The sequence below is a fragment of the Pristiophorus japonicus genome, chromosome 4 (genome assembly GCF_044704955.1).
Source record: "Pristiophorus japonicus isolate sPriJap1 chromosome 4, sPriJap1.hap1, whole genome shotgun sequence".
Lineage (NCBI taxonomy): Eukaryota > Metazoa > Chordata > Chondrichthyes > Pristiophoridae > Pristiophorus > Pristiophorus japonicus.
The window spans coordinates 130,778,654-130,795,434 of record NC_091980.1 but is presented as its reverse complement, the minus strand read 5'-3'; the positions used below and the strand labels follow the sequence as shown (position 1 = coordinate 130,795,434).

The window sequence follows — 16,781 nt, the reverse complement described above, 5'->3', positions numbered from 1 at the left end:
ATGCAAGGGAGTAGGATGAGCCGAAGTGCTCTTGGAGAGCCAGCAGAGGCTCAACAGGCTGAGTGGTTACAGCACAGGAGGCCAATGTATGATTGTTGCATAACCGAGTGCAATACTTGTGCTGCAAACAAGTTATGGTAAATGGAAAATAAGCAACCACTAATTGCAAGGAGATAAAACCCAGCTCAATATTGAACAGTTTATTTACAGTTGATTACATTTCACATCAAGAGCCCAGGTCTCAGCCTGCACAAAGCCACCATTCTATGTAGGACAGAGTCTCACACACATTGTATAAACATGAGTACTGATCAGAAGCTTTAGTCACTCTCCCCCAGGGTGTGCTTGTCAAACAGGTACTCTCCCATGCCACTCTCAGGGACTCCCAGTCTCTTCAGGTTGGTGATGTGATCGCCAAGCTTCTTGATCATCTTCACTTGTTCATCCAAGTAGTGGGTCTCCAGGAAGTCACACAACTGAAGGAGAAACAGAAAGGAGTTATGGCCAGTAGCAGATATCAAGGAATATTGGAGCTTACTGCTTGAGAGTTTGAATTTTAGTCCTCTTGGACTGAGGATAGTTCAGTGGTGCAATTGAAATTGGTGCAATGTAATTACTGCATCATTTAGATGAAAACTTGCTATACAAAAAGGTGCTGGGATCAGACTAATTTACAATATCTACCCCCAAAAATAGACCAACACAAAGCTATTGGGCACAGAGATCTTTTTAAATTAAGTTCAAGGACAGCAACTTACCCAAAAGCCCACATTGAAGCATTAGGAACTTACATGAGGGTCAGTGCTCCCAGTGGAGAGTTTGTGCAGATCCAACAGACTCTGGTTCACATTCTTCTCCATTTACAGAGCTCTCTGCATGACCTCCAGACCATTGCTCCACTCATCCTGCTCTGGTTTCTGAAGAGGAAAGTCAGATTAAAACAAAACAAGTATTTTGTGTCTTTAGATGCTCTGATAATGACTCCACGAGGCAATGTATTGTACATTAACTGTAGTGACCTTAGTCCATTTTATGTGTCATGTATCTTACATTATATATAACTGTATCCTAACATGCTATACATGAATAATAAGATGACCTGTAACCACCAGCATACCTTACCACCAGGGGTGCACTTTCAAGAGACAGGTATACAAGAACAGGTCTCAGGCAAGTGCAGCATTCCAGAGCTGTGAAATAAAGGTACAGGTCCAGAGTGACCTGGACTTCATGACATGCCTCGTGTTAGTCTGTACTGAGGGGACAGGACTATAGTGGTGATAAGTTACGGGATTACAGAATCCACAGAATGGCGAACGGATCAGATGAAAAGTACAATGCTGGAGACAATTGGGAGGAATTTACAGAAAGGCTCCAGCAATGCTTTGTAACCAAAGACTGGTTAGGAGACGACAAAGCAAACAAGAGCCCATCTCTTGACCAGCTGTGGCTCGAAAACATACGCTTTTATGAAGAATCTGCTGGCACCCGAGAAACCAGCAAGCAAGTCATTTGAAGAATTGAGCACACTGGTGAGACCACCTGAAGCCAGCGAGCAGCCTGCACATGGCCAGACACAGGTTCTCCAACTACAGATGCTGTGTGGGCCAGAGCATACCCGACTTCGTGGCGGAACTTGAGGTTGGCTCGTTTGTGAGTTCTCCGATGAACTGAGGAGAGAAATGCTGAGACTTTCACTGAAGGAATAGGCCATGCAGGCATATTCTGAAAGCTCATCGAGACCAAGAACCTGACCTTAGAGGCAGCAGCACTGGTTGCACAGACATTCTTGGTAGGGGGAAGAAGAAACGAGGTTGATTTACAATGCAGGTACGACAACTAACGAAATATCAAAACAAGTTGGTCACAACAGTAAACAAGCTGCTACCCCCACAGACAAAACCGGGAGAACAAGCTCTCGACAGCAGGCAGTGGCACCAGAAACCATCAAGGGCCACAGAAACGGCTGTTCACACCTCATCAATCCACAATGCGAACAAACAACGACAAACTGAGGAGAAGCTCAAGAGATCAGCCAGACACAGCTCATTCTTTGGGGAACAATGGAAGCAGTCTGTGCTGGAGGTGAGGGTGGGCACTCGTCAAGGGGTTGTTGATTTCAGCAGGCTGTTTGCAGGAACTGTGAAAATATAGGGCATTTGGCCCACATGTGCAAAAAAAACAGCTCGACTGATATACGAATCATATGGGTCGGAAAGCAGACCAGAAGACGGTGGGGACAGTACCCGGGACACTGATGTGCAGCGGGTCAACACGATCAATGGCTGCTGCTCCTACAACAGGACACCTCCTATAATGAAGGTCCTACTCAACAGGATACCTGTCAACATGGAGCTGGATACAGGAGCGAATCAATCTCACGGGCACACAACAATTTCAACAACTGTGGCCGCATTAAAAAAAAGACCAAAACTCAAGGTTCGACACCAAGCTAAGGACCTATACCAAAGAAATCATACCAGTCCTTGGCAGCGCCATGATCTGTCACACACAAAGGGACAGTGAACCAACTTCCCCTGTGGATTGTCCTTGGAGGACCCCCCCCCTGCAATGCTGGGGAGAAGCTGGCTGGCAAAACGAAACTGGAAATGGAATGATGTCCATGCCATATCATTAGAGGGACGGACCTCCTGCTCAGTTATAAAGTGATTTGAACATCACTTTCAGCCAGGTGTGGGCACGTTCAAAGGGGCCAAAGTCAAAATCTACATCACACAGGATGGTAGACCGGTCCATCACAAGGCCAGAGTTGTACCCTATGTGATGAGGGAAAAGATGGAACACGAACTAGACAGGCTTCTGCGGGAAGGCATTATATCACCTGTGGAATTTAGTGACTGGGCAAGTCCCATTGTCCCAGTCATGAAGCCTGATGGATCCATACGAATCTGTGGGGACTACAAATCGACCATGAACAGAGTCTCCCAACAGGACCAGTACCCGCTGCCCAGAGCGGAGGACTTATTTGCCACATTGGCTGGAGGTAAACATCTCAAAACTAGACCTCACATCTGCATATATGACAAGAATTGACCGAGGAATCCAAGCTACTCACCACCATCAACAGAGGCCTTTTCATGTACAATCGATGCCCATTCGGCATCAGGTCAGCAGCTGCCATATTCCAGCGCAACATGGAGTGTCTGCTCAAGTCCATCCCGGGGACAGTTGTATTTCAAGACGACATATTAATCACTGGTAGGGACAGACTCCCATCTCTAATATGGAGGAAATATTAAAGCGGTTGGATCGGGTAGGCAGATGAGTCAAGAAATTCAAGTGCCTGTTTCTCACCAGAGGTTGAATTTTTGGGCAGAAGGATCAGGCTGCTGATGGAATCCGCCCAAGAGAGTCCAATACAGAAGCAATTCGCCTGGCACCCAGGCCCCAGAATGTCTCAGAACTGCATGCCTTTCTCGGGCTACTCAATTATTTTGGGAACTTTATGCAGAACTTAAGCACGCTGCTGGAGCCTCTCCACGTGCTACTCAGGAAGGGGTGCGATTGATTCTGGTGGGGGGGGGGGGGGGGGGGGGGGGATGCCCAGGAACTTGCCCTCAATAAGGCACACAACTTTGTGTTCCAACAGTGTTTTGACTTTCTTTGACGCAAGTAAAAAGTTAGTTCTCACATGCGATGCGTCATCTATTGGGGTTGGGTGCGTTTTGCAACAGGTCAATAGTGCGGGCAAATTACAACCCATAGCTTATGTCTCCAGGTCACTTTTGCGGGTGGAGCACGGGTACAGAATGGTAGAGAAGGAGGTGCTCGCGTGCATGTGCGGTGTCAAAAAGATGCACCAATATCTTTTCGGGCTCAAGTTCGCGTTAGGAACCGACCAGAAGCCCCTCACGTCCCTCCTATCCAAGATAAAGGCAATAAACGCCAACGTCTCAGCGCGAATTCAACAGTGGCCACTCATACTGGCGTCCTACGACTATACCATAAGGCACAGACAACTGTGCCGACGCGCTCAGCAGGCTACCCCTGGTGACCACAGAAGGGTCTCACGAACAGGACTGAGAGATAGTCAAGGCAATCAATGCTTTGAATCCACAGGATTGCCCATGCCGGCTTGCCAAATCAGAGCCTCGATGGCCTGCGACCCCACATTATCCTTAGTAAAAAGATATGTCCTAACCAGTGACTGGGCAGAGGTTTGCGATGCCTGCCCCGAGGAATTAAAACCCTTTCACAGGTGCATGCATGAGCTATCACTACAAGCAGACTGCCTCTGCGAGGCAGAAAGGCATTTGTCCGGGAGCTCCACCGCAAGCACCCAGGGACCGTTTTGAATGCTATAGCCAGATCCCACGTCTGGTGGGCTGGTATTGACGCAGACTTGGAGCTCTGCATCCGAAGGTGCACCATTTGTTCCCAACTCAGCAATGCCCCCAGGGAGGCTTCCCTGAGCCCCTGGCCCTGGCCTACCAAACCATGGTCACGGGTGCACGTAGACTATGCGGGCCCATTCATGGGCAAAATGTTACTCGTAGTTGTAGATGCATTTTCAAAGTGGATTGAATGCACCATTTTAAACTCGAGCACAACCTCCACCACTGTGGAGAGCCTTGCAACCATGTTTGCAATGCACGGAATCCCTGACATATTTGTCAGTGACAATGGCCTGTGCTTCACCAGCACAGAATTCCAAGGTTTTATAATTGACCATGGCATAAATCACGTCAAGACAGCACCGTTCAAGCCGGCCTCCAACGGCCAGGCGGAGAGAGCATTGCAAATCATTAAATAAGGCATGCTTAAAATCCAAGGTCCCACGCTGCAGGGTCGCCTGTTGCGACTGCTGCTGGCATACAGATCTCGTCCGCACTCACTGACTGGGATCCCCCCCACGCAACTGTTGTTTTTAAAGTCCATTTCATCAAGGCTCTCATTAATCCTCCCAGACATCCACGAAATTCTTGAGGCAAAGCGCTTAAGCTGACTGAGTACCATGACAGAAATTCGAGGGGGAGATGGAATGAGATAGCGGACAAAGTGTTTGTACTAAACTATGGCAGGGGTCCCAAATGGCTTGCAGGGACAGTAATGGGCAAGGAAGGAAACAGGCTACTGGTAGTACAAGTGGACAATGGCAAAACCTGCCGGAGGCATGTAGACCAAGTAAAAAGCAGATTTACCAACAACAATGCAGAACCAGAGGCAGACTACAATGTGGAACTCGCATCACACTTGGTGGACAGAGGGAACAACCTGAGGAAAGCGCAATTGCAACAGACAGCCAAGGTGAGATACCAGCAACCACACCCAAAGATAAACAGACACCAAGGCAAACAACTGAACCACAACTCAGACGCTCCACACGAGAGAGTGTAGACCACCTGAGAGACTGAACCTATAAAGACAATAAGACCTTGGGGAGGGTGATGTCATGTATCTTACATTATTTTTTCTAACTGTATCCTAACATACTATACATGACTAATAAGATATGACCTGTAACCACCAGCATACCTTACCACCAGGGGTGCACTTGCAAGAGACAGGTTATACAAGCACAGGTCTCAAGCAAGTGCAGCATTCCAGAGCTGTGAAATAAAGGTGCAGGTCCAGAGTGACCTTGACTTCACTACATGCCTTGTGAGAATCTGTACTAAGGGGACAGGACTTTACATAAATGGAACTCGAGTGGTGAGAATCACACCTGTTGGCCTGCCTTTTATACTGGGCCTGGCACACCTGTGCAGGTCACCTGCAAGTCTGACTGCAGTGCCCTCTGGTGGCACATATGTAATAGTACAAGCAGTAAAAACAGGTTTGGAAATAGGACAGTATTGAAGGAAATTGAGGATGAAAAAATTGCAATCAGAAGTCTAGGTTACCATGAACCAATGTGTTAGAATATTGAATTACTGCATTGAGTCAACGACCGGTGTCAAATTTATGAGGTGAATAGCATAAATGTATTTGAGGGGAAACTAAATAAGTACATGAGGGAAAAAGGAATAGAACGATATGTTGCTGGATAAAGCAAGGTGGGAGGACGACATCTGAAGCTGATCACCAGCATGGACCAGTTTGTCCAAATGGCTGCTTCCTGTGCTGTAAATTGTAACCAACTCCTTTACAATGTATTGTGAACAATCAGTCTAAGGGGAGCCAAACAGAAGGCCCCTCGTTTATGGAGCCAAACCTTGATGTCTGCCAAGATGATTCGGCCTCCACGCAGATTCTGGAATTCCTTCAGTTTCTCAGCATGCTCACATTCCTCATGTGACTGCTCCTTGAAGAACTCAGCAAAGTGACGCAGGGCAACATCATCCCGGTCAAAGTAGAAGGACTGCGGAGGGATCAGAAGAGTAGTTGATTATTCCATGGCACACCAATCATCATGGGCACTGTACATGAAGTCACTCATTTTTCTTGCTTTAAGGGCTCAGTCTCACTGAACTTGTATGTATAGTTATGGAAACTAGCACCTACTCAACTAACCTGGTAAAGACATTGGATAATTTCAGCTCCAGCCATAGGGCAACTTAACATGAGAAATATGAACAAGAGTAGACCCTACAACTCCAAGCCTGTTCCGCCATTTAATATTATGGCTGATCTGATCATGGACTCATCCCCACATAATCCCTTAGCATTTAAGAAACTGTATTACAGTCTTAAATTTATTCAATGTCTCAGCTTTCCACAGCTCAGGCAGCAAATTCCACAGATTGACAACCCTCAAGAAATTTCTCAGTTCTATATGGGCAGCCCCTTATTCCAAGATCATGCCTCTAGTTGTAGTCTCCCTGATCAGCGGGAACATCCTCTCTGTATCCACTCAGTCAAGCCCCCTCAGTCTTATACATTTCAATAAGATCACCTCATTCTTCTGAATTCCATTGAATAGAGGCACCTCACCCCCCACCACTCCTGCTGTACTGTGGCACTTTGCAATCTTGCTCCATTTAAATAAAAATTTGCTCTGATTTTTTTTTTCTGCTAAAGTGCATGACCTCACTTTCCAACAGTCAAATTTTTGCCCACTCACTTAGCCTGCCTATGTCCTTTTGCAGATGTGTGTTCTCACACATCACTGACAAAGTTGGGAGGAACAACAAACTAGGCTACGTTACAGACTTGGATGGAGGGACAGAGTGTAATATATAGATTGTAAATAGTTAGGGTCCCAGCACTGATCCCTGCAGCACCCTACTAGATACTGGTTGCCAACCAGAGAATGAACCATTTATCCCGACTCAGTTCTTTAGCCAATCCTCTATCCATGCTAGTATATTACCCCCAAAGCCTGTGAACTTTCATCGTGCAGTAATTTTGTGGCACCTTGTCAAATGCCTTCTGGAAGTCCAAATACACCACAGCCACTGGTTCACATCAACCCTGTTCGTTACATCCTCAAAGAATGCCAGCAAATATATCAAACACCACTTCCCCTTCACAAATCCATGCCGACTCTACCTGATCAAATTTTACTTTTCCAAATGTCCCTGCTGCTATGTTAATAATGGACTCCAACATTTTTCCAATCAGATATTAGGCAAACTGGTCTATAATTTCCTACTTTAAAAAAAAAAAAATAGGGGCATTACATTTGCAGCTTTCCAATCTGCTGGGACCTCCCCAGAATCCAGGGAATTTTGGTAAATTACAATCAATGCATCCACAATCCCTGCCACTACTTCTAAAGTCCCTAGGATGCAAGCCATCAGGAACATTTATCTGCCTTTAGCCCAATTATCTTACTGAGTCCTAACTCATCAGGTGATTGTTATTGCATTAAGTACCTCCCCTCTATAGCCCCTTGACTATCCACCATTGGAATGTTGTTACTGTCCTCTACTGTCAAAACAGATACAAGATATTTGTTCAGATTTTCTGCCATCTCTATGTTGCCCATTACTAATTCCCCAGTCTCATCCTCTTGCGTGATTTAGAAAAATTTGCAGGCTATGGAAACCGTTGTATCGCTCCACCCAACATTCAGCAAGGCACAATGGACTGAATGGCCTCCTGTGCTGAATCACTCCATAATCACCAATTCAGCTTTGATTGAACATGCTTAAAACTGGAACCTTAATCTTGGCACCCTATATTCATTGTAGCTCTGGAAATTAGAGAAGGAGTTGCCACAAGATTTATACCCTGGTCACCAGTAGCATGCTCCAATAATACTACTTTATTAACCCAAATACATTTTGTACAGGCTAGTTGAGGGGCAGTATTGGCAGTCAAAGCAACTTCCTAAACTAGAGATCGAGTCACAGTGCAGAATTCATATTGTATATAAAAAACAGAGAAAAACTAGCTGAGTTTTACTGTGTTGTAGGCATTAGGCAACTGCTGAATGTATCTAAACTCATACGTTTAAAGTGGCCACACATAAAATGGCTGCCCAGGCATGATGGGTACTCAATTAGTCAAGTAATGAACTGGGGCTGACCAAGCAATGACCTAGTGAGGCCCACTACCAGGAATGCCTTGGATACAAGATAATTATAATGAACCATTATAGTACACTGGTATAATCAGTGACTTCACACAGCCGAGCCCCGAGGAACAGAGATAAGGGGAGATCCTGCCTCACATAGTAATTAATCATCCCGAGCTGACAAAACCGAACAGACAGCCCCTGAGATATATGGGGAATTCTATTGGGTTAAAGAAACCTATATGTAATCTATAATAGTTATGATTGGATTGTGTCCAGCCGAGGTGGGCTGAGTAACTGCAAAGAACTATTGTAAAACCTAAATATCGATGAGTTTCTTTATTCGTCGGAGAGAAGTGCCTGGATCTAATCCTGAGGCTTCCTTCCTGCATGCAAAAATAAAGGCCGCATTGGCGTTGGAACCGACTCAGTGTTGAGTGATTCTTCTGAGAAAACATTCACGCTAACAGTGGTGCTCTTGGAGAAACCGGGTGAGTATACCTTAAACAAAATTTTATAACGGTGCGGAAGGTGGATGCTGGAAGATCAACACGAGGAGACAGTCCAATATCTCAAACACCTAGCCTGAGCCTGAATTAAGAGGACTTTAGTCCCACGTGATGGCCAGGAACTAAGTAGGTGCCGGGAACACACTTGGACCGTGGGATCGTGATACTGAAAGACATCTTCCGGCCTCATTAGTGTAATTTGAAATATACCCCGGTGTACAGTGGCTAACGGAATCCAAACCTGTCAACAGGGTCGGACCAACGGGCAGAGCGGTGGTAGGTAGTCATTAAGGATACGTAGAGCACTGCGGGAATTGCTTAAACGCGTTAAGACTTGAATAAGTTTGTGCAACAGCAGAACTTGTGACCTGAGAGTAGCCAGGAGACGGTCTACTACAAGTTACGCTAGGTAGAAAGCAGACCTCCGAGAGTAGATTCCTAATGGTTCTAGTCCTACCCAGGTATAGCCAATAAAACAAATAACCAAGTGGGGATCAGAAGGGTCCCTTACCCGCCACCTGGCAGAAAAACAAAAGAAACAAAAATCGAGAAAATGATTAGAGCAGGGTGGGATCCTCAGGACCTGCAAGCAGACCAGCGGAAATGGTGGGAGAAGGAAAAGAAAGATAAAAATGAAAAGGCTGTAGTTTTGATACTGTGAGCCCACGTAAAACTAACAGAGGAAGTAAATCAATATGCATGAAATAAAAAAAAAACGATAGTGATTATCTTAAGTGAAGTACGGATCCAAGAATAGAGCCTGCCAAAAAAAAAAATTAATAAGCTTGTTGAATGGAGAGAGAGACTTGTGAATGAATGTTGTTGAGTCCTTGTGATTTCTTGACTGCCGAATGAATTTTTTTGTTTTCATGTTTCCGAAAGCCTGGTTGGAAGAGGAATGCAAGTGTCTGTTTATTTTAACTCCACCCACTTTTCTAAACAGAGTGAAAGTTTTTTTTAACCCTTTGTGTTGTCCTGTATGTGGGAAGTTTTAAGACATTTTAAGTTAGAAACACAGATGTGGATTTATTTGGATGATAATTTACGGAGCTAGGAAATATACAAAGGATAGGTTTGTTGAGCAAAAGATAAAAAAATACATGGTCCAAGTGGTTTAAAAAAAATAATTTATTTGACACGCTCACTTGTCGAAAGAAAACATGCAATGATTGATTACATTGGGTTGAAAGACATAAATTTAGTCTAGGAATGAGATAAAGAATGCCTTTATAAAAAAAAAAACTTCTAGCTCAAAAAAAGATTTTAAATAAAGATTGAAATTACAAAGTTTGAATTGGGATTTTGAGATATTCAGAGAAAGCACAGCAAAATACTGAGGTGGATTCAAAAAAAATTAAATTAAATCTGATCTCTTAAAGGAAAAAAAGGAGATATAAAACTAAAAGGTTTGGAAACAATCTAGAAATACCTTCAGGGATCAGGTCAAACTCCTGGGCGAGTGGCGAGCTATCTGCAAAGGTGTAAAAGGGACTTTTGAAAAATGTTAAAAACAGCAAGCTTTAGCAGTTTAGCAGAGACATTTTAACGATTTTGAAACTGGAGCATTTTGAGATCACAAAAAGCAGCCCTCAAAACCTAATTGCTGGACTCCATTCTAGTCATGGAGAAAAGAAAAAGATAAAGACGACACTTTGAAAGTAAACAAATGATTTTAAATTAACAAATTTATGAAGTCACGAGCCCTCCGTTTAGAATACAAAACCTAATTTGAAGAAAGGAGATCTGAAAAAAAATGTAACGGACTAAATATGTGCTGAAAAAAAAAATGTGTTTGTGATGGAGAAAGACAAAACTAAATACTGGTTGATGTTTGCTGTGAAAACGATATTGGTTTAATTAGAAAAAGAATAAAAAAATGGGAGGTAAAAGACACTCTACATTGATAAAGATTTTAAATTATGAGAAAGTTTCAATGCACTTTGAAAAGATTTGCAAAATGGACAGTGTTTATCAAGAAAAGTCCCGAACAGTCTAAACAAGCAGGAGGGTTTTGAAGAGAACGAGGAGAAAAGATCTAAGCTTTGCGAACTCAGCACAGAAAGAGAAAAAAAAACTGGGAATTGGAGAATCTTACTGAATTTTTAAATTCTTGAGGAAAATGGAACTGGCACAGATGTTTAGATTTTGTGCTGCGAGAGAAATTAAAAAAAAACAAAATTGAATTTCAGTAAACAAAATAGCTATTAAAAATGTGTGGTCTTGTCTTAAATCAATTTTTTAAAAAAATTATTTGGCAAGTACTTGAATTAGAAGTTAAGAAAAAAATTGGAGTTTAATCTAAAATGCTGTCTTTCTTGATGAGAAGATTTTTTATTATGACCACTTTACTAATGATTTATGCTGTTTAACAGATTCCTAATTTCTAAGCAAGTTTAAGGCACAAAGACTTGGGAAAAAAAAAAAAAAATTTTCAGATGATTACAAGAAGTCACGTAATGACATCAGGCTTTCTTACAAACCTGTAAAGGAGTTAACCCTTTCCATTGACAGCTGTTTTATACTAGACATTATTAATTTGGATTTCTTAAAAGAAAGAAGACTCACCTGACAGACAGAGGAAATGGTGGAATATTCAGAATAAAAATAAAACGGAACAAGCTGGTCAAGAGTTAAAAGCTAAGATAAACAAGCTGGAAGAGATGTTTTAAAAAACAGGACTAGATGGATAGTGCAGTACACAGCCATAGCACCATCACCTATGGCAATAGAGCCAATGTACCCCACAGTGGGTAGGTGTAGTCCACAAACCCAACCTAACGGTAAAGCAGACAGCGATGTTTGGAGGAATAATGGTGGCATTGGTGTTGATTGGAGTTTGGATAATATTTAGATGGGTCATCGCGCAGGCTCGAGCACAGCAGGCTCATACGCAAAACCGACAGCAGCCCAGACAGGGACATGAAGTGATAGAGATGGTACGACTATAAAGAATATGGTTAACCTAATCCTTACCTCCGATTCCACAGAGTGACAACGACACAAGTAGACCAGAACCTAACACCTGGTGACAACCAGGCTATCGGTTTAAAATTTTCAGATAAAACACTCACCAAGATGGGACCGCAGTGGTGACTTCGACTCTGGGGACTCATGATACTGGGAACCTCAAGACCCACGCAAACACTGGATGATACCAACGGATTGCAGCGCACTCAGGAAATAAACTACATGAACTATGGAGTCTTGTTTAATTTAACGGATGGAATGTGCATCCCAGCAGCCAAGGACTGGAGCAAGGACAGGACTTATTATAATGCATGGTTACAAGTGAATCCTAATAAGAACAGGGTATGTGTACAGTGCTCCATGGGTATAAGGAGCAGCTGCATTAAACAGAGGGATGTCAAAGGGCCCGATGAATGTACTTTCGGCATAATTTGCGCACCTCCGGGACAGTCCCAGCAATCAGGCATCTGCAAAAAGAAAGTGGGGCTGCGTGGGTACTACGAGGTGGGGGCGGCTGCAATATCATTGCATGTATGCTTCTCACCCCCTCCGACACTGTGCCCCATAAGAACCACTACATTGCCCGAGGAACTGCCTTGTCACATAACTACTGAGGGACCAGAAAATAGGATTGTAATGTACAACGAAGGGGAATTGTTGTATGATAATGTTAAACATGAAATTGTGCCTGTCCTGATCAATGTTTCAGGCATCCAGATGCCGGAATACTAGACAGAACAGTCAGTCAAGGAAAATGTACAATGTATTAAGTAAAGTTGTAATGCAGCAGGCTGCCGATGCAATGGGTGCCAGTAGATTCCGAGGACAGGGGTCAGCCCCCAGGATAAAGAGGGGAATAGTTAATGATGTTGCTACCGGTTTCAATACAGGGGCCTCCGTAGTAAACTCGATAGATATACAAGGGTTAAATGAGAGGGTGGAACAGCTTAGAGGGGTGATGAAGGGGTTAAGTTATTAGAGAGTGGAGCAAAACCAGGAAGACCAAGCCAACCTAGGAAAGGAGGGTGCCGAAATCCAGTTGGATGGCATCTCAGTCCTGGAAGCTCACGCCAAAACCAATCACCTCATTGATAGAGAAAAAGAAGATACAGGAACGCAAAGACTGGGGCAACTCTGTCACGCTTATGGTCTGTGGATGGTGGGACAGATCCGCCACAATCTCGACCAGATCCAACGCAGGGAAGTACCCGATTGGATAGACAGTTCACATTTAGCTCAGTTGGCTAAGCAGAGGGGGACAAAGGATAATTGTACTCTGAAGGGACTGACCAGAGTACACCCAGCAATTCCAGATTGCCAGATGGGTAGCAATACTGGGATAGGGATAGTCCTGATGATCCCTATCGCCACGCCAGACTCAGGGCCGTCCCCCCTGTACCAACTAGAGAATATCGGAGTAATACGGGAAAATGTCTCCATACGTTACTATCTGACCAGCACCTCCGCCGTTCGTCGAAACGACATACAACATACATAATTCAGCTTAGATACTGGGAGGCTGTTTCCCCTCCGGGCTGGGGAGTCTAGAACCAGGAGTCAGTCTCAGGATAAGGGGTCAGCCATTTGGGACTGAGATGAGGAGAAACCAGGATCTCCCTAACAGAATGCAAGCAAATGGGGAGATCACAGTATGCCCTCACCCAGTCGGCCGAGGTGAGCGAGATGAGTGCGGGTTTAACCGAACCGACAGGTGTGTACTAGAAATAGTGCCCGCACACAGGCACTTCGCGAGGGTAGGTTACAGAGGGAAGGGAAGATACTGCGTCTCTACCACAGAGCGTTCATACCGGTATAATGACCTGCAGTGCCCGATACCACAGCCTAACATTTGCTTTGCACCACTACGACTTGTCACAATCGGGCAAGCGCATATCACCCAGGTTAGGCACTGGAAGCCTGAAGTTATTTATGTAACCGATCAGCTCCACGATCGTTTGCAGGATTATGACGAGTCAGAGCAGGTCCCGATCCCACATCGAACCGAAGTATTACGAGAATTGACACTCAGGGTGGGTCAATCCGTAAAGCTCTACCACCAACTGCAAACTAAAATCAATGTACTGAAAGAAGATATCGAAGTAGACTTACAAAGTCAGAGTTGGTGGAGAAAGGTCTGGGACTGGGGAATAAATGTGAACATCCATCCTTGGATTCAAATAATTTCACACATACCGGTCGGGATACAATTGATCTTAGTAGTAACATGGGGCAGAATGGCCTGCCAGGCATGCAGGCACCCAGCACGACGAAGAGGGACCCATGACCGGTCCCCAAATACTAAACAAGCCTGTCTAATAAAGGAGCAGGAGGATTTGGCCTTTGTTAATTTGATTTAAGCAACCGGGACTCCTGAAACCACATGACTCGCCAGCACATTGAGGCAGGGAGTACCAGGCCGTGCACAAAATCTAATAAAAGTAGGACGGTCGGTTAAAGGGGGACTAGGACTAGTCCCTTTACCGAAGGGGGGGGGGGGGGGTGGGGGGGAGAATTGTTGTCGGCATTAGGCACCTGCTGAATATATCAAAACACTAGGCATTAGGCACCTGCTGAATATATCTAAACTCAAGTTTAAAGTGGACACACAAAATGGCTGTCCAGGCATGATGGGTACTCAATTAGTCAAGTAATGAACTCGAGCAATGACTGAGCAATGACCATGTGAGGCCCACTACCAGGAATGCCTTGGATACAAGATAATTATAACGAACCATTATAGTACACTGGTATAATCAGTGACTTCACACAGCCGAGCCACGAGGAACAGAGATAAGGGGAGAACCTGCCTCACATAAACGAGGTCATTAATCAGCCCGAGCTGACAAAACCGAACATACAGCCCCTGAGGTATATGGGGAATTTTATTGGGTTAAAGAAACCGAAGTGTAATCTATAATCGTTATGATTGGATTGTGAACAGCCGAAGTGGGCTGAGTAACTGTAAAAAACTATTGTAAAACAAATATCGCTGAGTTTCTTTGTTCATCAGAGAGAATTGCCTGGATCCAGTCCTGAGGCTTCCTCCCCGCATGCCAAAATAAAGGCCGCATTGGCATGGGAACCGACAGTGTTGAGTGATTCTGCTGAGACAACATTCATGCTAACATACTGGCTACAATCATGCCAAGGAACTAAAATTACCACAAGCAGCATTAATTTGGCACAGTAGCAGAGAAGCAGAGACCACAGAAAAAAAAATGTTTCATGAGAACCCCTCAGAATTTGAAGTGCTTGTTGAAGATCACGGGGTTAAGGTAGAGTCCACAGTGCAGACAATTGATGAACTTTCTTTGCTTTATTGGTGCTAAAAGTTCGAGGAAAAAAAGGATACAATCTGGTACTTAAAATTAAGAGGTTAGAAACACTAGGAACAGGAGGGAAGCAGAAACATTTGTAACACTTTCCTCCCATCCTCCCCCTGTGGAGGTGAGGGATGGCTGGGAGAAAAAGTGTTTCCGATTTTCACCACACTGGCGGGAAAGAATACTTCCTGACTTCCCTCCTAAATGGCCTAAATTTATTTTTATGTCACCACCCATTGAACCAGCAAGGTAAGGAAAGCCCATGCAGTGATTTAGAATGAGGATACTAATTCTGAATTCCTTGCATTGTGTGCAGAATGTATTCCAAATAAACTTAATCAAGCTCAAGATTCCAGGAAAAAGAAAGAATCAAGATAATCAGATGATACAAGGAACAGAGAGAATTTGTTAACAAATACAAATTAAGATAAATTGTATCATATTATAGCTTTAAAAGTGAATTCACTGCATAGATTCAAGGCTGGGGTGGGGTGGGAAGGCAGGGTGGACAGAAAGAGAGCAAGAGGTGAGCTGTGTACAGCACAGGATTTCATAAATTCACATTACATAGTCTCCATTGTAAAGTGGCAAAAAACACAAAACTCACCATAGAGAGATAAACATAGGAGAAAGAAAGCTTCATGTTGATCTGCTTGTTGACAGCATCCTCACAGTCCTGGTGGTAATTTTGACACACTTGAAAAACCATCTTAATATTTTATTTTTCCAAAGTAAAAACTTTGTAGAAGTACAAAGGTAATATTTCACTAATATCAAACACCTATATTTATACTGAGGGATAATCCAGGGTGTGGCATTCTTGATGATGAGTGACAGTGATCAATACCCAATCAGAAGTTGCATCTTCTCAGAGCACCAATCAAGTAAAGGGAGGAGGGAGATGGACTCCCAGAGCCAGTCAGATCTTTGAAGAATGAGCATCATTGGTTGACATCTCAATGAGGATCTCAATTGTCCGAACTATTCTCAAACACAGTTCAAATATCCAGAGTCACAGGTTTAATTGGATTCTCTATTCTTTGGGCTAATTAATTGGAATGTTTAATTCAGCTATCGGAAACACTTAAACCATAAGTGCTCCCTTTATAAGGGGGAATAAACTTTCAGATCCACATTACGACAAAACTAACAAAAAAACTAAAAATTTTACATTATTTCCCTGTATCCACGCTGCGCTCCCCTCCCTCTGGTGCCCTCCGATGACGGAAAGCCTCAAGCATACCGGCAGACACCGCGTGCTCCCAATCCAGGGATACCCGCGCGCGGATATAGCCGCAGAAGAGAGGCAGGCAGACAGAGAGAACACCCTATCGACCGTGCTCTGCCTGGACCAGTTAATGGCCACCTTGAAAGATTCATTGAATCCTCTGTTGTTTGCGAGTCAGTGTTTTTTTAATAGTTCTGGATTGTTCAGTGGGTTGATCATTTGCAGGTATCTGCGGGTTTGAAGCAACATCCAAACAACTCATTGGATATTTGTCTGATAGACTGAGACGATAGACAGAGAAGTCGAGAAAGGGAAGTGAAGTGACAGAAATG

General features: G+C 44.0%; 1 pseudogene; it reads right to left on the bottom strand.

Annotated features, from left to right (window-relative positions):
* Nucleotides 1-320: 320 nt before the first annotated feature.
* On the bottom strand, nt 321-15,930 carry LOC139262611 (ferritin heavy chain-like; annotated as a pseudogene).
* Nucleotides 15,931-16,781: the final 851 nt, after the last annotated feature.